Source organism: Elgaria multicarinata, chromosome 2 (genome assembly GCF_023053635.1).
Source record: "Elgaria multicarinata webbii isolate HBS135686 ecotype San Diego chromosome 2, rElgMul1.1.pri, whole genome shotgun sequence".
NCBI lineage: Eukaryota > Metazoa > Chordata > Lepidosauria > Squamata > Anguidae > Elgaria > Elgaria multicarinata.
The window spans coordinates 4,282,165-4,304,015 of record NC_086172.1 but is presented as its reverse complement, the minus strand read 5'-3'; the positions used below and the strand labels follow the sequence as shown (position 1 = coordinate 4,304,015).

Genomic DNA, 21,851 nt, shown 5'->3' with positions numbered 1-21,851 from the left:
AGTGCTATAAAGAGGTGTGGGGGGGAAATAGTGAGGCTAGAGACTTGGGGTGGGAGACACAGACACAGCAAATGTCTGTGTGAGTGGAAGATGTAGTGGGGCCAGAAAGCAACTCTTTCCTTCTCCGCCTGCCCACCAACAGCTGATCTGCAACCAAGTGAGGACAGGAAGGAAAACATGATGCCCTGTTCAATGTTTTTATTTTATTTTATATTTAAAGGAAGGGGCAGGGTGTGGAGAGCTCTATGTGGCCATTGGATGTCCCCTGTGGGAGCCCCTGGTATAGGTATATCCATCTTATCTCAGACTAGCACTATGAAATGCTGTAACTGACTGGTCTGGTTCCACCGCTGATTGCTGTAACATGAAGTTGAAATTCTACTTGGAACAATTGCTGCCGGAAACAGAGGTGATTTGTCCCAGAACTCACCCACTGTGCCACTCAATAGACTTCTGTGATGGTACTGTAGCACATTTTGCAATAGAAGCGGTTCCAGGTAGTAGTGATGACCCACATCACTACTACTGTTACTATATTTTCATGGTCAGCCTACAATGCTTTTTATTGTGACACATCCTAAAACTAATCTGTTCACAAATTCAATGGATTCCTCTATGTCATACCAGCCCATGCTGTTCTTATAAAAATATGTTTTCATCAAAAAAAATCTAGGTATGTTGCCGTTATTTACAATGCAAGTAACACATAGCATGTAAAACTGTTTAAGCTTGGTGGACTCTGGACTATAATATTGAAAGCACACACACAGAGAGTGATATGAACGCACTGCAGTACACAGCTATTCAATACAAAGAGGAATAATTTACAGTGACCTGAAGACTTTTAAAATTAGGGAGAAAGTGCAAAAGCTGGAAAACAAGGTTCACAATTCTATTTATTCCAAAAACACCAGAAATTTACTTAATACTTTACTGATTTAAATGTCACTCTTTCAATAAATTCTAAGCAGAGTGTTGACATTATGCAGTTAAAGATCGTCAAAATCTTGAAAACTAAACTTAATAAAACTGGGAAAAATGACTATATAATGAGAGCAATTAACTGCAGGAAGAAATTTCAAACAATAAAGCTATATAGAAATGAATGACTGTGTTTCACACAGTACCAAGCCAGTGACCACCCATGTACAGAATTTTTTTTAGAAGTAATATGCTTCCTATAACAATTTCAAAAACATCTTTATGACCACACACGTGCATGCACAATGTGGCAGGGGAAACATACATTTAAATATTTTATAAAACTATGTACTTGCCTCCTGATTACATTTAGAAATATTATATCCAAAAACCCAAAGAACCATTCCAGCTATAATAAAACAGAAACTGTTTGAAAAATCCTTTTCAAATATTAAGTCACAAAAGCCCAGTTATCTAATTACAAAACCATTAAATATAAAACGTCAGAAAGACTCAACATAGTACCTTTGAAATTACTAACTGCAGAATTAGAATGTTCTGAATTATTCTCTCATTAGTTGGAATATCATTTACAGAAGAAAAACTACAAACACCCAAACGCACTCATTCATTCAGACAGTGGAATCCCAGCTGCAGTTCAAGTGGGCAACCTATTCTCTTGTTTAAGGCAGTTCCCAACCTCAGTGATATTATAGCCGTGGTCTTCAGGTGTTAATCATTCACACTGTTCTGTTGCAGGCAAGAGGAAGCAGGCAGCGCCTTACACCATATTTAGAAGTTCATTAAGTAGCTTATCATGTGTTGTGTAAGCACAGCTACGTGTGTGGTTTTTTTAAAAAAAGGGCAGTAATTTAGATTTTAAATGGCAAGTGGAGCGAAGCTACATGGCCCATTGGCCCACTGCTCTGTGCAGATAAGTCAAGCACCTCTGCGTGGGCTGCTTCCACTTGGCTGATGTATATCTAAGCAGAAATGTGATTGCCCAAAGTGGAACAAAAAAGTGGGACAAAACAAGCCTTCAACACCAAGCTTACTCTTGGGTCAATGGACCACAGAGTAGATCGGGGTAGGCAGACTTCACGCTTATAGGATCTAGAATCCTAAAATCCACCAACTGGACCTTTTTTTTTTACTGGCTGGTGGGAGGGGAGGCATACACATGATTTAAGGAACAGGGTAACTCTGACCACATGCTCAGACCAGGAATTTGTTTTTAGCAAACGAAGTGAGCTCACTGTTGTTGTTTTTACCTAGAAACCCACTCCAAGTCCTGTCCACCCAAACCTCACCATGTTCTTCATTTCAGCAGCCTAATCTGGGTAAAGGAGCATTTTTCATTTGTTGCCATCAGAAATCCTTGCTGATCAACTGCAAACAATCCAGAGATACAATAGTAGATCCACCTTCTGCCATCCCCTGCAGTAGGCAACTTTAACAGCTGGCAAATAATAAAACTAACACAACTTCCAGGTTTTCTTAAGAAACAAATCCTCTCATGTTTATCATGTACTGCAATATTGGGTAGTATCCAATAGGGGTGGTATATGCACACAGCCAGCCCACGCCCAAGCACAGCCCCACAGCCGCAGAATAGCACTTCTGGGGGTTAAGTTCCAAAGCACAGGAAAATGCTGGTTTTTGGAAGGGGCAGGTTGCAGCCCCACCGGCTTTCCACACACACACCAGGGCTTGACCCAGAAGTGCTATATCACGGCTGCGTGTTTACCTGTGCTGGCGGGACGGGGCCTGCATGTGCACGACCCCTATTGGATATTACCTATTGTCTAAACACTGCAAAGTTATCAGACGTCTGTGCACCTGGCATTCTCGGGCTATGATGTTCTGCTTCTTTTGGAGCAGACCTGAAGCATTTCTACAGAAAACAGTGAGGGGTTTCCTATGATTACTTAAAGTAAATGGATTGTGAAAAGCCTCATAGCCTGATAGGGATTCTATCTATGGGAATCTTTGGGAAAGAAATGTTGTGATTCTATCTATAGGGAGGAGATTAGGCTTGAACACTCCCTTCCTAAAGCAGTGAGAATATGATGCATGAGTACAAGACTAAGGAGTTCCAACTACTGCTAACCAAGAGTGTAAATCAGCCAGACACTGCAAGAAACAGAAGATAGGCAATGTAGCAACAAATTAATACCTTCATCATAATTCTTGACAAACTGAGGAGTGTGTTAGAACATAGGATCAAGGCCTGCACGGATCTTAACAAAACCTTTCGAGTCTTTGGCCTAATATTTCAAATTACCACATCAGTGCGTTTATGAAACACTGGTATCAGAAATACCCAGGCAATCTTCCAATAGATTAAGAACATAAAAACATAAGAAGTACCAAGCTGGATCAGACCGAGGTTCCATCTAGACCTCCCTTCCAGAAAGGACCAGAAATGTCCTCTGATCCACCATGACTCAAGAGCATCTCATGGCTTTGTCCCTCTTGAGAATTCAGTGTGAATTTGCCAGATTTTAGGATTACAACCATATCATTCATGACTTTGTCACAGCCAAAGCCACGAAAAGAAAAGAAAATGCTTGAAGTATAGTGAATGATTTATGTTTGAAGATGTTCTCTTTGTTTTCAATTCAATTGTTAATTTAGATGTTTGATGATGATGATGATATATATATATATATATATATATATATATATATATATATATAAAATTTAGCCCCTCCATCCTATTAGTTTTAGGCCCCTCGTACCCTTAATCCAGGCCTGTATGACAGAATGTGATGATTTATGCTTAAATGGGCCACAAGTAAAACAAGTTCACCAGCCATATTCTGCTTTCCATCTCTTTAAATCTTAGACATAATATACATTTTGACTAAGTTGATTCAGGCAGTCTCAGATTTAAAAAGTCTCATTCACCTCCTCCTTCCAGTCCTCCCCAATCCCTAAAACCTCTCTTTCCCTTTAAAAGCTTAACAGTTAGAAATTAGGACAAAAGGAGGAGAGGCAGCATTCAGGGAGCACAAAAGAGGGATGCCTGTCCTTCTCATCTTCCCTCTCTGGTGTCAGTATATAGTAGATAATTTGTGGGAACAGATATTTGAGTGTCTCCATTTAACTCTTGGAAGAAAACAGTTTAGAGTGTTTCTGGGAGACTGCCAAGTCCAGGAAACTAGAACGCATTCAGGGAGAGGTGCATTCAGTCGGTTTTCTACAATCATGGGATTCCCATGATTCCAAACAGACAGAGGCTTTAGCTAGACCGACGGAGGAGGGAAGATCTCGCAATGTGTTTATCACGAGATCCCTCCTCTGTTTACACGCAATGCGCGACGACCTCAGAAGGAGAGGTGTCACGCCCGCCATTTTTTTTTGATTAAAAGGGCAGCAGCGCACGGAGGCTCGTGTGCAAAAGGTAAGTTTTTAAAATTTAAATTATTTTCCCCACTCCCCCCAACCCTACCCCTAATGGGCGCAGCGCTCAGCCCGAGACCATGGAAAAACCGGGGCTAAAGGGGAGGGTGAGATCCCGGAACAAGGGAGGGATCATCCCTCCCTGATCCCAGGATCCCCTGTGCATCATGTGGACCCACAGGGATGATCCCGGGGATCACCCCGGGATTTCGCCCCGTCTAGCTATGGCCTCAGTTGCAATGGCTTTCAGAAGTGCCACAAGACCATTTTATTTGGACGGCCTTTCAACAAACACAACTGGGAGGATGCTATTTATTTATTTATGTAGTACTTTCACTATAGCTGGAGCTTAAGTAAAGTGAGCAAAATGGCAGGTCCTAACATCAAGGAGCTTGTAGTCCAAATTTCTATTGTAGGGAGAAAACGAGAAAGGGGGAGGGGGAAGAAACAATGCATGAGGCTGAAGGGAAGAGCAGGTCACTTTTTCAAAAAAATGGAAATATTTATATAGAATAATCCTAGTTGCTTCACTGGAAAATATTCTTGCTTTCTTTTAAACCTTGAAAAAAGCATTCATGCATCTTCAGAAAATGATTGTATATTTTATATCACTAAAATTAACCTGTGATAAAATCACACCATGTGCCTCATATATTCTAGAAGTTTTAAAACAAAACTTTACAGGCCATTAGTACAAGGATTTTCACTGTGGCTGTAACGGTAGTATTTTGAGCTTACCTGTGGTTTTGAAAAGATACCTTAAGAAACAGTGTGCCTTCTAAAGACGAGAACAATAACAATACTGAACAGAATGTGTTAGACTTAGGTTTCTTAACAATTTGTTCTAAAACGTTCTTAGTTGTGCATTATTGGGCGTCTTGAAATCACTAGCACGTAGACAATGAAGCAACCACACCTTACTACAGCCTAAGTATTTTCTGTGATTCATTTGTTTTAATCCAAGGATGACTAATGATCAAAAGGGTGGGAAAGGAGGTGAGCCTGGCCCTCTCACTTTGAGGAGTGCAGCTTCCTCCCATCCCAGGTCCCAAGCTGTGGGGGCACTCCTGACATCCCTCATTTGGAGGAGGCAGTGGTAGACGGGTAGCAAGAGGCTGGACAAATGAGCAATGCAGATGGAAGTATGCATAACAGCATTCAGCTCACGGGCATGCAAATTGGGTCCCTGAACTATGAATCTAAAAGAAGCCACAGGCTGCTCTTTACTTTTAATTGTACAATATATTATAAAACAAACTATCACCTTTTTCATTTTTTCTGTAAATCTGTAACAGCCATTCAGAACTTTTTTCTTGCCCATCTAGCAACAGCGCTTCAGAAGGTGGAGGAAAGGGGACTGGGGAGACCTCTGGGTAGTTCATATCCTACCCGCTCCACTCTCCTTGCTTCCCCACCCACCATAAATGTCCCCCTTTCCTCTTCTCTGAGGTTGTGTTTCAGCTGGCGTGGTTTCTTTCCATGCCAGTTGTGAGGGGGAGGGGGAGCACTGTCCCTGACCTCAGAGTGGGGAATCCCAAGTATCCTATAGCCCCTCAGACAATGTCTAGGGGCCATAGGGTTACTCCCTAAATGAAGATAGTATGGTGGCGATTTACAATGCTTTAGAACATATTCTTCAATATTAATTTCTTTATTGCTCTTCCCTGTATTAAAATCAAGGCTTATTATAAATTCAATTTAATAATAATAATCAGACAATCTAAATGTGTAATAAAATGCTATCAATTTTTAAACTCAACAGTTAATAAAACAAACATTATCTAGGTATATCTAGAGGTAAAAGTGGAAATCTGATATAGGAAGAGCAATATTTGCTACTGCAAATATGTTAAATCACAAAATTTATTTTACATGTTCCAAGAAGCAGGTTTAACCACTTTGATTGCTAGATTGCCATTTTGCCCCCTCCCCAAATTTCTCCATGAATGATCCTGTAATGAGACTGGGGCTAGTTTGGATGATTTCTCAAGAATTCCCCCGAACCCTCTGAGTCTGTGGCTATCAAAAGAGACTACTAGAATGGATTGACTGCTACAAAAGCCCAGCATCAAGTTAGAACCCGTTTTATTGCGTCCCCTTTTTACCACCTATATGGAACCCCTGGGAGAGGTTATTCAGGTATTTGGCGTGTGGTACCATCAGCATGAGGCTGACACCAAGCGTTATTGTCCTTTGCATCCAAATTTCAGGGGGGCTGTTATCTTTCCTAGAGCATGCAGCTCTTGCCAGGGCTATATATACTTTGGTTATACTCAGATTAGGTTACTGTAATACAAGACTTGCCTTTGAGAAGTATCTGGGAACTTCAGCCAGTACAGTTGCAGCAGCTAGATTAATGATGGGAATCCAGTTTTTTATTGTATAAGCCCACTTTTTACAACCTGGTGCCCTCCAGTTGTTTTGGACTATGACTCCCAGTATTCCTGACCATCAGCCATGCTGGCTGGGGCTGATGGGAATTCAAGTCCAAATCCTCTAGCGGGTTGCCAATTGCATAAACTGCAGGTTGCCGATTGCATAAACTGGCTCAAGTTTCCCTAAAAAACCCATCACACCAGCTTATGCTATTGGCATATCGCTACAGGTCTCTTACACTAGTGATACATCAATAGTGTTAAGTGGACCAGCAGTGTTGGATACAGCCCTATATTATATAACTTAACTGGCTCTCAATTTGTTTCCAAACCCGATTCAAAGTGCTAAATGTTTTTGGACCAGAAAGGTACCCTGGTCTCTTAAAAGCCCCCTAACTCATGAACCTTGTATATTCTTTTGGTGTTGTTTTTATCATAACTATAAAGTAACATGTGCCACAGAAATATAGGGCACCAAGATTTTAATAAATCAGTAAATATTAAGCCAAGCCAAGTTTTGTGAACTACTGCTAAGGAGAAATGCATGAGGTTGCATGTTCCTACAACAGGAGTAGGCAAACTGGCACCTGTGGACTACTTGGGCACTTATATTGGTGCCTGCCAAGGGGCCCTACCCCCTTCTCCATTTTAAAACAAAAACAAAGAATCATCTGCTAGCTGGGATCACTTTGAAGCAAAGTGAGGCCCTCTCATCTTTTCCCATAGATGCCCCTGGGCCATACATGGGGCTCAGAGACATTCTTAGGAAATGAAGATTGCAGGGCGATCAACAAAGGAGTGTCACCTTGTTGACTCTCCTTGATCTCTCAGGCTTTTGATACCATTGACTATGACATCCTTCTGGGACGATTGTCTAAGTTGGGAGCAGGCAGCATTGTATTGCACTGTTTTCGCTTCTACTTGAATGGTCAACTCCGGAAGATGGTACTTGTGGAATATTGCTCAGCCCCATAGATTCTCTGATATAGTCAACTTTATTCCCCACCCCATCCCCGTGTTAGTCAACATCTACATGAAAGTTGAGTTATAAATGGTTTAACAAATTGTTCTTAGATATATGCTGTCTCTCTGTATGCTATCTGTTTATATGACTTTTATATAAATCCTTTTCTTTTTGTACTTTGTATAATGTGTTTTAATGGTTTTTATTTTTGTGAACTGCCCACAGAGCTTTGGCTATGGGGCAGTACATAAATGTAATAAACGAAATGAAAATGAAACCATGCCTGTTTTGTGTTGGTAACCAGGACAGTTTGTCAAATTGCCAAATGTGTTCAAAAGCCCCAAAAAGTTGCCTACTCCTACCCTACACCAACTAAAGTTGTTCCAGTGAAAAAATCACCTTACATACGGTGCATCTCAATTCTTTTCCAGATTATTAGTCTTCAGTATCACAAATGTGAACCTAGCAAGCTGCGTTACACTAGGGTTGATCAAAAAATAATGGATTTTTAATAAATTGAAATTGGATTTTTTGTCATTTAAATCAGATTTTTTAAATTTACATCAGATTTTGAAATTAGTTTTTTAAAAAAAGAGCGCAGGTACTGTTGGTGCAAATTAATCTGAAAACTATTCAGAATAATTGCTTAATGTGTACCCACCTTTTAATGAAAGATACATCTCTGAATATACATTAAGGTTACATTAAACAGTAATGTACTTCTAATAAAAAGATGATTAAATAGAATCTTCCTCATGATTTAAATCAATTTAATTTAAATCAAATCAACCCTGCCTTATACCAGGTCAGACAATATTCAGCTGACCCAGTATTATCCACTCTGACCAACACCAGGCTTCCAGAAATTCCAATGGCATCAAGATGAATGCCAACTCCACTTCCTCCTTGTATGCAAAGTTGGGACCCTACTATCAGCACAGGCCTATGAAGAGAGGGGCTGGTTCAATATGGGAAATGAATTGGCTTTGGGGGCAAAGCATGGAAATGCTCCTTGTCAGTTTGTCCTGAGGAGGGGAGCCTTCAGTTCTTGCCTTGAAAATAATGGATTTTTGCTCCCTGGCAAGTAAGTGCTTCATGGGACAAGTGCTTCTCCTCTCACATGCTAGCAGGCACATGAACCGTGGAGAGGAGCAGGATTATTGCCCTGCATCTAGGAGATAATTTCTGAATCTGACTTTTAAGACTTCCCTGCAAAAGGAGAGGTGCTGGGCGCATACTTTGAACTGGATAAGCCGTTCTTGACTGGGATGTAGATAGCACTTGTCTATAAGGAAATAAATTTCAGCATTCTCTTTGATCTGAACAATAGCTTTTTAATGCAGTACACACTGTTTGCATTCCCTGCAAAGGAATTAACATTTCTAGACAGGGTGGGAAATAGTTACATTAACAATGAAGTTGTGTAACACTTTCACATATTATCTTCTTACAGTAACCAGCATTTTTTTTTAGTTTTTAACCTTAGAGGATTTGCTATCAATTAAGTTTCATCACTGCACACACTTAAGAAGATGGAAAACACACTTGCTCAGAAGCAACGCCTTTAAGGTATTTTAGCAATATCTTCATATTTTGATGTTTTGTTTTTAATTGTAACTGCTCTACATTCAGGTAACTAGACAGTACCTGACCACAAGCCAGCCAAGTGGTGCAATTATTCATACTATTGGTAATAATAACGTCTGCATATCTGCTGCATAAACCTCTAATTACAGAGTCAGGATATCCTCAAGGCTTTGGGAAACAACATTAGCTTCACAATATGAATTTAACAAGCTGAAACTTATACGTGGCTAAGAAATCTTTTAAGGAAGCATGAATCCTGCCAAATCTAAAAAGAAATAAACCCTTAAAAATAAAAAGGGGGTTCTAATTTTAAATTTTATTTGGAGAAAAGAACGATGCAATCCAACTATTTGAATAGCAACAATTGAAAATAAAACAATAAAACAATGAGGACGTATCCTCTGGGCCCAGATCAATGACACTTCGGTTGTTAAATATACTCAGATAAACATAATTAATCTGGATACAATGGAGGGGAAAGATTTGTCCCACTAGGTCATCAAGTGCTAGAACAAAGAGTTAATTTTATATTTGCATTTGTGTTCATTAGAAAAATACAACTATGGCTATAGGCAATTATGAAATACATTCACAACCTTATTACTTAGTTCACACCATCTTCTAGTGATGGTTTAAGATTACCTGCCAGCAACCATAGTAATTGCAGTACTAATAGCAGAGGTAATAGTAGATATGGTAGGAGTAATAATATTGCTCTCCTTGTGTTTTCTACATATCTGGGTTCTAAAGCTCCTCAGAAGTGGTTTTCTAAATTGGTTCTATGTATGACCACTATGGATAATATCTCTGTATCTGGTGAGTCCTATTGTAGGTATTTTTCTTGGTATTTTGTTCCAGTCAGTCAATTAACCAACAGAAGAATAACGTGTTTTTGTGATATTTGCAGCAGCAGCAAGCCCATTTCTTTCACCATAGATTCAGAACTTCTACTCCTCCTCAGGATTGGAAGTTGGAAATAAGAGAGAAGGGTGGGGGGGGAGATGGACTGATGATATCTTAGTGTAACCCCTCCCATCAATTTTATGTAGAAGTTAAAAAGCATGGGATACAGGATGAAATCTTGTATGATCCCAATTACCCCATAGCCATGGGGCAGAGAAGCAATCTCCTAGCACCACTAGGCAGACCATATTTTAAAAACCAAAAAGGACAAAATGGCCACCCTCAAGGAGGCGTGCCCTCCCCAATATGCCCACCCCCAAGGCAGGGCCATCTTGACATGTCCTGCCCCCAAGGTGGCATGGCCTTGGTCTCATGTCTAATTCTACACCTTACAACTTAAGCAAAACTGTTCTACACAATATGTTAATATTAAAATCACTGAAATAAATAACAAAAAAGACATTTAATGTATCAGAAATTAACATTTATTTTTAGTTGCTGTACGACTTTTCTTCCTCCCAGTGTGCCATGGAAGAGTGACTGAGAGTTAAGTTAATCCTGACTAATTTAAGTCACATTAATTTCTTATCACTCACATTAAAAGCTCTGACACTGCTCTCTAGTTTGAAGTTGTAGAAACAGCTCTTTTAAAAAAGGTTCTTAATTAAGGGTGCAATCTGATGTATGTTTAGACAGAGAGGCATCCTAAAACTCCCAGTATGCCTCAGCAAGTCATGTTGGCTGAGGATGATGGGAGTTGTAGGCTTTTCTTCTGTCTAAACAAGCATAGAATTGAATCTTAGTTATCTTACATGTTCAAAGAGATCTTTCTGAACAAATGTTTCTGAAATAATGTAGAGAAGCTGTGAGGTGTCTGTTCCTAACAGAAAAAGGCGATGATAGCAGATTTCTTTTCAAGACACTTAAAACAATATACAAACATTAAAAACCACAAAAACATACAGTTCTGGTCACCACGTCTAAAAAGATATTGTAGAGATGGAAAAGGAGCAGAAAGAAGAACAGGTTGCTTACCTGTAACTGTGGTTCTTTGAGTGGTCATCTGTGCAGTCACACCATGGGCTCTGCGCTGAGCTGTGCTTCGGAAAGGATCAGTAGCTGAGTAAAAAACCGTTTAGAAGGCGGGAACCCCTCCCCCACCGTCTACTGCGCATGCCTCTACCCGTTCCCGCCTTCCCCTCAGTTCCTTTGCGACAGAATCGAACCTGGTACCGAGAGGAAGACGGAGAATTTCTATGACACCGCAGAGAGGACGGAGGGAGGGTTGTGTGACTGCACAGATGACCACTCAAAGAACCACAGTTACAGGTAAGCAACCTGTTCTTCTTTTTCGTGGTCTCTGTGCATCACACCATGGGCGATTACCAAGCATTCACTTACCGGAGGAGGGTAGGTGTCATTGTAAGACTGCAGAAAGGACCGCTCTGCCGAAGGAGGAGTCGCTCCTAGAATGGATGTCAACGTTATAGTGCTTGACAAATGTCAGTGGGCGCGACCAAGTAGCTGCCTTGCAGATGTCAGCGAGCGGGACTCCTCTGGCGAAAGCAGTGGATGTAGCCAAACTTCTGGTGGAATGTGCCCTTACCACCGTAGGGGGTTGAAGTTTTGAAGTTTGGTAAGCAAGGCGAATGGTGCTAGCTATCCATCCCGCAAGGCGTTGGGAGGAGACTGCTTGGCCCTTTTGATTGCCTCCATAGCAGACAAAAAGTCTGTTGGTAGTGCGAAAAGTTTGGGTCCTGTCTTTATAGAAGGCGAGGGCTCTTCGGACGTCGAGGCAGTGTAATCGCTTTTCGAGGGAGGTGGTGGGGGAGGGAAAAAAGGCTGGTAAGATAATCGGTTGATTAATGTGGAATTCTGAAACTACTTTAGGCAAGAAGGCAAGGTCTGGACGGAGGACAACTTTGTCGGCGTGGAAGACTGTGAGCGGTGGGTCGACATGGAGTGCACAGAGTTCGCTAGATCTGCGGCCAGATGCTATGGCGACGAGGAAGGCAACTTTCCAGGTAAGTAGGTGTAGTGATGTAGTGGCTAGAGGTTCGAAGGGCTTTGTAGTGAGGGCGTTGAGAACTACAGATAAGCTCCAAGTTGGGTATATAGGTTTTATAGGCAGAATTAAGTTTTTTAGGCCTTTTAAGAATTTTTTTATGATTGGAGTGGAGAATAGGGTTCTGCCTCCAATATCGCCTCTGTGGGCTGACACTGCAGCGAGGTATACTCTAATAGAAGAGTACTGAAGTCCTTTGGAGTATAAGTAGTGGAGAAAAAGGAGGACGTCCTTAGCTGAACAGCGCTCAGGTTGGAAGGAATTGGTGGAAGTAAAAGTGGGAAAAGATGTCCACTTTTTTGAGTATGAGCTCCTGGTGGAAGGTTTTATGGATGCGGACAGAATTTCCCTGATGTCTGCAGGAAGATCTGATATGGTGGGAGGGTCGGTCAGGCGTTGTGTATCCTCCAAGCCGAGAGGTTGAGGATGTGTAGGTCCGGGTGATGAATCCGGCCGTGGTTGCAGGACAGGAGAGATGGGATGAGTGGCAGAGTGTAGGGATCCTGATCCGCTATGCGGAGAAGAGGGGAAAACCAAGTCTGTCTGGGCCATCGAGGGGCGACCAGTATGCAGTTGGCATTGTCTGTGATGATTCTGGCTATTACCTTGTGCAGCAGAGGGAACAGGGGAAACGCGTAGAGTAGGGGACCGTGCCAATTGTGGAGGAATGCATCCCCTTGTTAGGCAGCACCTACACCCCCTCTGGAGCAGTAGCGTTCGCAAGCTCTGTTGTCTTCGGAGGCGAAGAGGTCCGCCTCCGGTTGGCCCCAAAGTTGAAAAAGGTGTTGGGTCACGAAGGTTGAGAGTTTCCGTTCGTGTTGGGGATGTATGTGACGACTGAGGGAGTCTGCGAGGGAATTGTCTGTGCCGGCAATATGGATTGCAGTGAGGTGGATTCCTCTGGGGATAGTCCAGCTGAGTAATTTCAGGGTAAGGTTCACGAGCTTTGAGGAGTGAGTACCTCCCTGCTTGTTGATGTGCCACAATACGGTGGTGTTGTCTGTCAGAATTTGGACGTGTCGGTTGGAAAGTTCTGGTTCGAATGCGATCAGGGCTTTCCTGACCGCTTCGAGTTCTAAAAAATTGATGTGATTTTTTGCCTCTGATTGTGACCATCGGTCTTGGATTTGGAGGGGGCCGCAGTGGGCTCCCCAGCCTATGGTAGAAGCGTCTGTGGTAAGGACGCGTGATGGCGGTGTTGGGTGGAATGGAACACCGTAGAGAAGGTGCTTGGGTTTTGTCCACCACTGAAGAGAGTGAGCTACATGTGTAGGGAGGTTGAGGAAATGTAGCTTGGGGTTGCGTAGTCTGTTGAAGTGTCGGAGGAACCAAAGTTGCAGGGGGCGCATTCTGAACCTGGCCCATTCGACAACGGACACGGTCGATGCCATATAGCCTAGTAGACTTTGGATGGAGTGCACCGAGGTGCAAGTAGTTGACATTATGACTTGTGCTTTTTTCATTAGTATACGGGATCGTTCGAGTGGTAGGTAGGCTCTTGCAGATAGCGAATCGAGTCGAGCTCCTATGAAAGTTATTGACTGGGTAGGCTGGAGAATAGACTTTTCGTGGTTCACACATAGCCCGAGGTCGTTGAGCAGGGAGATGGTGATCGATATGTGGCTTTGAAGATGTTGTTTGGAATCTGAGACGAGGAGCCAGTCGTCCAAATACGGGTAGACCTCGATGCCGAGTAGGCGGAGGTGGGCGCAGACAACTGCCATACACTTGATGAATACTCTCGGGGCAGATGTAAGGCCGAAGGGCAGTACGCAGAATTGGTAGACGTCTGTGCCTATGGCGAAGCGTAGAAAATGACGACAGGATTCATGGATGGTAATATGAAAATACGCGTCTTTGAGATCGACGACGGCGAACCAAGTGTTTTTTCTCAAGAATTGTAGTGTTGTGCTCAGGGTTGTCATTTTGAATTTTTTGGGACGTATGAAAGCGTTGACATCTTTTAAGTCCAATATGGGTCTGAGACCCCCGTCCCGCTTCGGTACTGTAAAATAACGGGAGAAAAAGCCTCTTGTTGCCGAATGTTTGGGGACTTTTTCGATTGCCCCTTTGTGCAGAAGCGTTAAGGTTTCTTGGATGAGTACTTCTGATGGTGTTGTATATCTTACAGTGCCGAGGGGAGGGAAGGTCTCAAAGTCTATTTTGTATCCTAGAAGGACAATGTTTAGGACCCACGAATCTGTAGTATTTTTTTCCCATGCGTGAAAGAACGGGGCGAGTCGGTTTTGGAAGAGATGATATTGGGAGTCTGGTGTGGCGTCAAAAGCGGCATTTAGAGAAACTATCCCCCTTTTTCTGTGATCTGAATTTGTTCTGGGGGGGTAGTTGTCTTTCTTTGGAAGGTTTGTGAAGATTGGAATCTCGGTGTTCTGTCGAAAGATTGCTTTTGCACATATGGTTGGTACTGGCGAGACCAGCGGCGAGGTTTCTGGGATTGTTGTTGATGTTGCTGTTGTGGGCTGAGGCCCATTTTTTTAGCAGTTGTTCTTGCTTTTTGGACATTGTCCATTTGTTCATCAGTCTTTGAATTGAAAAGACCGTCTCGTCAAAGGGGAGGCTTTCGATTCGTGACCTGGCTTCCGGTGTGAGGCCAACAGATCTAAGCCAAGCGTGGCGCGGAGAGCCACCGCATTTGTCATGAGTTTAGAGTAACAGTCTGCTTGATGTCGAGTAAAGTTAGTCTGGAGTCTAGAAAGTTTAGATGCTTGAGCCTGAAAAACCCTTGCTAGCTCCCTATGGTCCTCTGGTAAGTAGTCACATAGGGACCCAATTTTGTCCCGAAGAAATGACTGATAACGTGCCATTAATGCCTGGTAATTTGTCACTCGAAGACCTAAGGCTGAAGCAGAGTAAGCACGACGGCCCATAAAATCCAGTCTGCCTCCCTCTTTATCAACTGGAGACGAGTGCACCTTTTGTGACCTAGAGTGTGAGGATTCTACAATTATCGAGTTGGGTTTCGGGTGCGAGAACAGAAAGTCAACTGCTTTGAACCCGATACATAGATTCGAGTCTGCGTGATGTAGGTGCGATAAGTGAGGGGGACGCCCATGTTTGTTTTAGCGTTTGTAGCAAAATAGGCGAAAACGGGATCTCTATTGGGGTCGATGCTTCTGAATATACGGTATCGAAAAAAGGATCCTGTATTTGCTCTTCATGTTGTTGGGGATCGACACCCAAGGCAGTGGCCATGTAGAGGATTTGTTCTGAGAAGGAGCCCATGTCTTCTGATGGTGAGGGGCGATCCTTCGTACCAACTTCATCGCCGGGAGAGGGCAACGACGGTGGCAGAGTCGATGAGGATGAATCTGATTGAAAACCTTCCTGGGAAGCCTGGTCAGGTTGTAATATGGGATATGATTCGTCTTGAGTTTGTGGCGGTAGAGACATAGATCGAGAAGGTATAGGTGGTAAAGACAAGTCCTGAGTAGGTGGATGGCGAGGTCCGTGCCTGTCCGGGTAGGGATTAGGATAAGGATCCCTGTCATAGTAAGGGTAATCTCTGGGGTAGCGATATTCTGAGTATCGGTCCCAGTCTCTTGGTGGTGATCGAGATCGATCCCTGAAGTTGTCATAGTAGTACTGCGAATGATGGTCTCTGTACGGCGAGGAAGAGCGGTTTCTAGAGACCGATCTTGGAGAATGCTGATATCGACGGTAGGATTCAGAGGAGGGTTGTATTGTGCCTGTGTCTGCCGGCCTGGAGCGCTCTCGATCTGGAGTTGGGCTTCGAGGGGAAAGCTGTGTAGTACCCTGATTGGTTGAGGGTGGTCTGGCTAATGATGCAGTACTCGAAGTCCTCCTAGGAGGAGGGGGAGGGAGTGGCCTCTGAGGTGACGAGGGCTCCCTGATCTCGCCCTCCGATGGCGTCGAGAGTAGTTCAGTGACCGGGCAATCAACCGGGTTTGAACTCTCTCTAGCTGGTGGCGGGTGTGGCGCTGCCGACAATCCCCGTGTTGGAAGTGGGCGTTTCTTCTTTTTAGGCTGGGAGTCGGGAGACGATCTCGGCTTCTTCGCCTTTTTGGAGAGTTTTTTCGCCGTTGATATGGTAATAGAGCGCGGTGGCTCCTTTTTTGCCGTAGATACCGAGGGAGCTGTAAATGTCGAAGCTTTCGGTATCGATACGGAAGATGACGCCATTAAAGGATCTGTAGGATTAGGCTTGTCAACGGATAACAGAGTCCTCTTCCAGAGCTCGGCTTTTAGGCGGTCAGACCTGTGCCTTCTGGTTTGTTTGGAGAACGCTTGGCAATGGTGGCAGGCTTCTACAACATGGGCCTCCCCTAGGCAGAGGACACAAAGGGAGTGGCCGTCTGCTGCTGGAAGTTTTGTGCCACAGCGGACACACTTTCTGAATGGGGCTCTAAGGGCCATACAACGTTAAGAAGAGGGAATCAGTAAGAAGTTAAGAAGAAATAGTTTTAAAGAGGGGTAATAATTTTTTTTTTTTTTAGGAGAAGATATATAAAGTAAGAAGGAAAATAAAGGAAGATGTAGAGAAGGGAAAAAAAGCTCAGCAACAAGTTTTTGGTTTAATTACGAGGATCCTTCCGACGAAGCTAGCAGGTAAGCGGTCGCAAAGGAACTGAGGGGAAGGCGGGAACGGGTAGAGGCATGCGCAGTAGATGGTGGGGGAGGGGTTCCCGCCTTCTAAACGGTTTTTTACTCAGCTACTGATCCTTTCCGAAGCACAGCTCAGCGCAAGCGCAGAGCCCATGGTGTGATGCACAGAGACCACGAAAAAGAAGCAACCAAAACAACCAAGGGGCTGGAGCAACTCCTCTATGAGGGAAGGTTACAACATTTGGGACTGTTTAACTTAGGCCTTAACTAGACCTACCTGATAGTCCCCAACGGAGGAGGGAAGATCTTGTGTTGTGATTAATGCAAGAGCCCTCCTCTGTTTACACACAAGGCGTGATGACCTCAGGAAGAGAGGTGTCGCGCCCGCCATTTTAAAATTATTTTTAAAAGAAAAGGAGTGCACGAACGCTCGTGCACTAAAGGTAGGTGCTTTTTAAAAAAATAATTTCATTTCCGCGCTTCCTCCACCCTTCCCCCAATGGGCACAGTGCTCCTGAGGAGCGCTGCGCCCCGTGTGCGGCTCCTGGCTCCGTGCGAGTAATCGTGGCAATGAGCCACATGTTCCATGGTCTCAGGCTCAGCCCAAGACTGTGGAAAAACCGGGCCCAAAGGGGAGTGCTCTATCCTGGGGCAAGGGAGGGATGATCCTTCCCTGATCCCGGGATCCCCTGATAAAGCCTGGTTTAGCTAAGGTCTCAGAAAGAAAATGCGAGTACAGGCAGAGAAGATAGAGATGTATAAAATGATGCCAGGTATGGAAAAAGTGGATAGGAGACTTTTTCTCTCTCTTTCATAATTCTGGAACATAATGGATTCAATGGGGCTACTGAAGTCAGCCTTGCATGAGCCCCCCCTTACTCAAGGGGACAACTCTGATGCCCCTGAACAGAGAACCAGGGAGGCCAGGCTGGGCGGGGTCCCACGTCCACCGACACCCAAGGCACCCCAGCACCACTGCAAGCAGAAGGAAGGCTGGGGTGGGATGGGGCTGCAAAGGCGGGAGGGAGGGAGGGATGGAAGAGGCCCTTCTGCTTTCCATGGGGAAGAGTAGTCTGCTCTCAAGTGCAGCCCCGATTTTACACAGAAATGAGCTCAGCTGCCTTCGTGTGTGTGTGGGGAGGCAGCACTAGGCCCCGATCCTAGTATCCAATGGGGCTCCAAGGGAGGGAGTGGGAGGCCAGTTAAGGTGATGAGGGGAGGGGACCCCACCTGCACATGAAGGCCATGCCAGGAGGCCCTGCCAGAAGGGAAGAACGGAAGCAAGTCCAGGGTGACCCTCCGTTGCCATTGCTTCTTTGAAGCCGCCGCCGCCCGCCGCTTCTTTGAAGCTGAAGCCGCCACCTCGTCCTCCTTCTTGCTGAAGCTGCTGCCTGCTCACATCTACCACACACGCTGGACTGGTGCGAAAGCACGCCAAGACTTCCTTGTCTCAAATCTCACGAGACTCGCGAGAGATGGGACTTCCTGGGGAACGACAAACTGGAACGACTCTTGTGAGGCCAGAACGACAGTTGTGAGCTGGAACAACGAATGGACGTGAGTCGCGGGGGCGTCCATTTCTCAGTAAATGGACCCTGAGCCCCGGGTTCCTCCGGACTTGGACCATTTTGGAGGTCTCCAGAATTTTCCAGGCGGTTTGGTCACCCTAACCACCACTACCTAGGACATACTTCCCTGGTAGGACCAGAACCACTTCAAATCAGTAACTCCAACCCCATCATCCCAGAGAGAAAGGGCTGGATCCAAACTCAGTCAGACTTAAAGCAGACCCATTGAAATCACTGGGGCTTATGTTAGTGATGACATAAGATCAAGAAGGGAGGTTGGTAACTCTGCCTGGCTTCTGTTAGAATTTTAATCTTGTTTAATATTTCTGAAAATGCCTTGAAAACCACAGCATAGTGCAAAAATGTTCAGAGCTCTTCCAGTGGTATGGCGTCATAGAAGTAGAACTTAATAGCAACCTAAACTCTGAGAGCCAGTGTAATGTACTGGACAGCAGCATGTTAGATAGGGATTAGGAAGACATAGGTTCAAATCAACATTCCACCATGCAGTTAAAGGGATGACTTTGAGAAGTGTCTCTTTCAGTTTAACCTACTTTGCAGGGTTGCTATAATAATAAAAAAATGAAATTACAGCCTTGTCTCCTTGAAGGTACGTCATTATACAAATTTGGCAGACTATTAGAAACACAAGGATAAGACTTTTGTAAAAGTTTACACTTTACAAACTCTACATTGTTTCACAACTGATATGTGTGTAAAACTCAGAAAGAAGTCTGATCACCACAATAATTAAGACAAGTGGATATTTTCTTTTCTCTTAAACCTTGTATACAAGCTTCTCTCTTTTTTTTTTGCTCAAAGTACTAATTCATAAGGCATAAAACACCTGTCTGTAGTACTCCACTTTAATTAGCACTTTGCAGAGAGATGAAAAATTAGTATTTCAATATTTCAAGTCATAGAAGATGTACACTAGGCTAGCATTTAAAATTTTAATTTCCCCAAAACATGTAATTTTAGGCACCAATATATTAAAGGATCAGGCAAAAATGATCACAAAACAATATATCTTCCTCCAATAGATCATGCATTCCCAAAGTCAGTCCATTGGTAAACAGGGGGGGAAAGGTTCTCTGTACTAACAAATGTTACCAAACACTCGTGGGTCCTATTTTTTTCTTACAGTTATCATAGTTAAGGTTGTGTGTGTGCTCTATGAGTCCACACACTGAACAGAGTAACTTTCCTGAGAACCACAAGCTTTCATTTAAAAACAAAAACAATGAAGCATCCCTTATAGGTAAAAATTGTGCTTTCAGGTGTGAGCATAAGCAACTAAATTAAATGCCTAGGTTGAAAACCAATGGCATGCAAGCAGACTTCTGCTCCTGCAATAGGAATTCCTCCCCCCACCCCAAGCAGGCACATGCCCCCAACCAGCTTTAAAGACTCCCCATGCAGCATGTGGGAGGCTGCAAGGAGAAGATGAATTGGATTTCTTACTGAGATCTCAAAATTCAGAAGAATGACAAATAACATTTTCAGTGGCCAGTGAAATTCCTTAATATAGTAACAAAAATAATATAATAATGCAAAATGTTATCTGAGTCACAGAATTCAGCTTTTTTGTGGCACAGAATTTAGATTTTTTAAAAAAAATAATAATAATGCTAAGCCTAGGTCACCACAGCCCTGTTTAGGAGACACAATACAGCCCCGCTCATAGACCTACAAAAGAGTAGATAGGGATATATTTATAGGAACTGGAGACATCTGTGAACATATGGAAGCCCAAGTGTAACTCGCATTAAATTTTAGATGAACTGTTACAGAAAGAGAGCCCAGAAGGTTGCCTCTACAATAAATTAATATGAAAGAGCTTTTGTTTGAAAAACTGCACAGCTCAAAAATGGTAAGAAAACATAAGAGCGCTCTGTGTTTACCCCATGGCAAAACTTTCAAGTGTGCATTTTAAATTTAAAACTGGCCTTCTCCAAGTAAATGCTTGTGACAAAAAAAATGTAGCAAACATCCGCAGCTCATGCGAAGCATAAATGATGGCTATGACCCAGCCAAAGTTAAACATTTTTAAGTCTCATTGATTTTAACAGATGTGTTAATCATACATATGCATAAATTTCTTCCTTTGAAACCAATGGGATTTAAAACAATTGAAATGTGACTAGATTGCACTGTACATGGACTTATTAGAGCTTATTCTTACTTTTATAAAATAATCAAGGAACAATGCAGCCAACATACATTCAGACTTGACAATGAGATTTAATTTTTAGAACAACCTTAGTCTAACAAGCTTTACGCACATGCAACGAAGTCCAATGAACAATATGAGACCTCCATGGCGCGGGGGGGGGGGGGGGTTGGAATGTGCACCAGGGTCTTTCCAGTCATCTTCCTACAGAATTTCTTGCCTTCCCCCTCTTTCCCCAGCAAACAAAAAGGAGTAGCTAAAAATGCAACTGGAGGATTTGCAGGAAAAAAGGTACCAAGAAATCTTGCTTCGTTGAATACAACACTTTACCATCTTTAAAAGGTTTTCAATTAATAAACGAAGAGTATTTCCTACAGCTTCCTTAGAGACTGACTACCCCTTACACCCATGATGCAAGTATTTCTTTTATGAACCTGGGCACTGTCCAGTTCAATAAAAAGCTAGAAAAGGTGGTTTACTAGACATAAAGCCTCTCTTATTAAAGATGGAAATAGTCAAATAGACTCGGCGTCTTGCAAAGCTGTGCCCTACAGTTCACAAAGTGAAAATTCCTCTCCTGGGATTTTTTTTTAAAGATATGGGGCTTTAAAAACCCCCTCATAGAAACACCTTTTAAAAGGAGGGAAGGAAAACTTAACCTGAGTGCTTAACGAACACAAACCAAAACACCTTAGGATAAACAATAAGCTGCAGATCCACATGTTTTAAATAAGCAAAAAGATGGTAGATTGAGAATGAAAGTACATTTTAAAAATAAAGTAAATTTCAGTGGACAAAAAGGCATTTTGTGCAGCCACCAACTTCTATCTGTAAGTGAGCAAATGTGAGAGGGAGGGATATCAATGAAAACAAAATGGACTTAAGCCACCTTGTAAATACTTCGTGACAAGTTTTGACATCTAAAACATTGACACTGTTGATACATAGGAAAAATATCAGCTTATAGACTGGAACTATGATTCAAAAACTTTTAGAATAACTGTAAATATTATATACCAACTTCCACAAATGTACGGCTCTACCACACAAACTCTAATATAGTTTCAAGCCACAGTTAATCTAATGGGTAGATATTTATATTTGGAAATGAAAAAACTCCAATAATGTATTAACTTCACTTAGAAGGCTGTGATTGAACTAACAGGTAATCATGAGTGTGTATGTGTGTGTGTGTGTGCATGTGTATAATTAAGAGCAAATAGTATCGAAGTTGTTCACCCAGGCAGAATGAAAAATGTCTAGGAAAAAGCCACCAGACACATCAACAGTAAACCCATTTGTTAAT

General features: G+C 43.0%; 1 protein-coding gene across 2 annotated transcripts in view; it reads right to left on the bottom strand.

Moving 5' to 3' along the window:
• Window positions 1-21,851, bottom strand: part of SUPT3H (SPT3 homolog, SAGA and STAGA complex component) — a 349,923-nt gene that overhangs the window by 237,118 nt on the left and 90,954 nt on the right. The gene's annotated exons all lie outside the window — the stretch shown is intronic.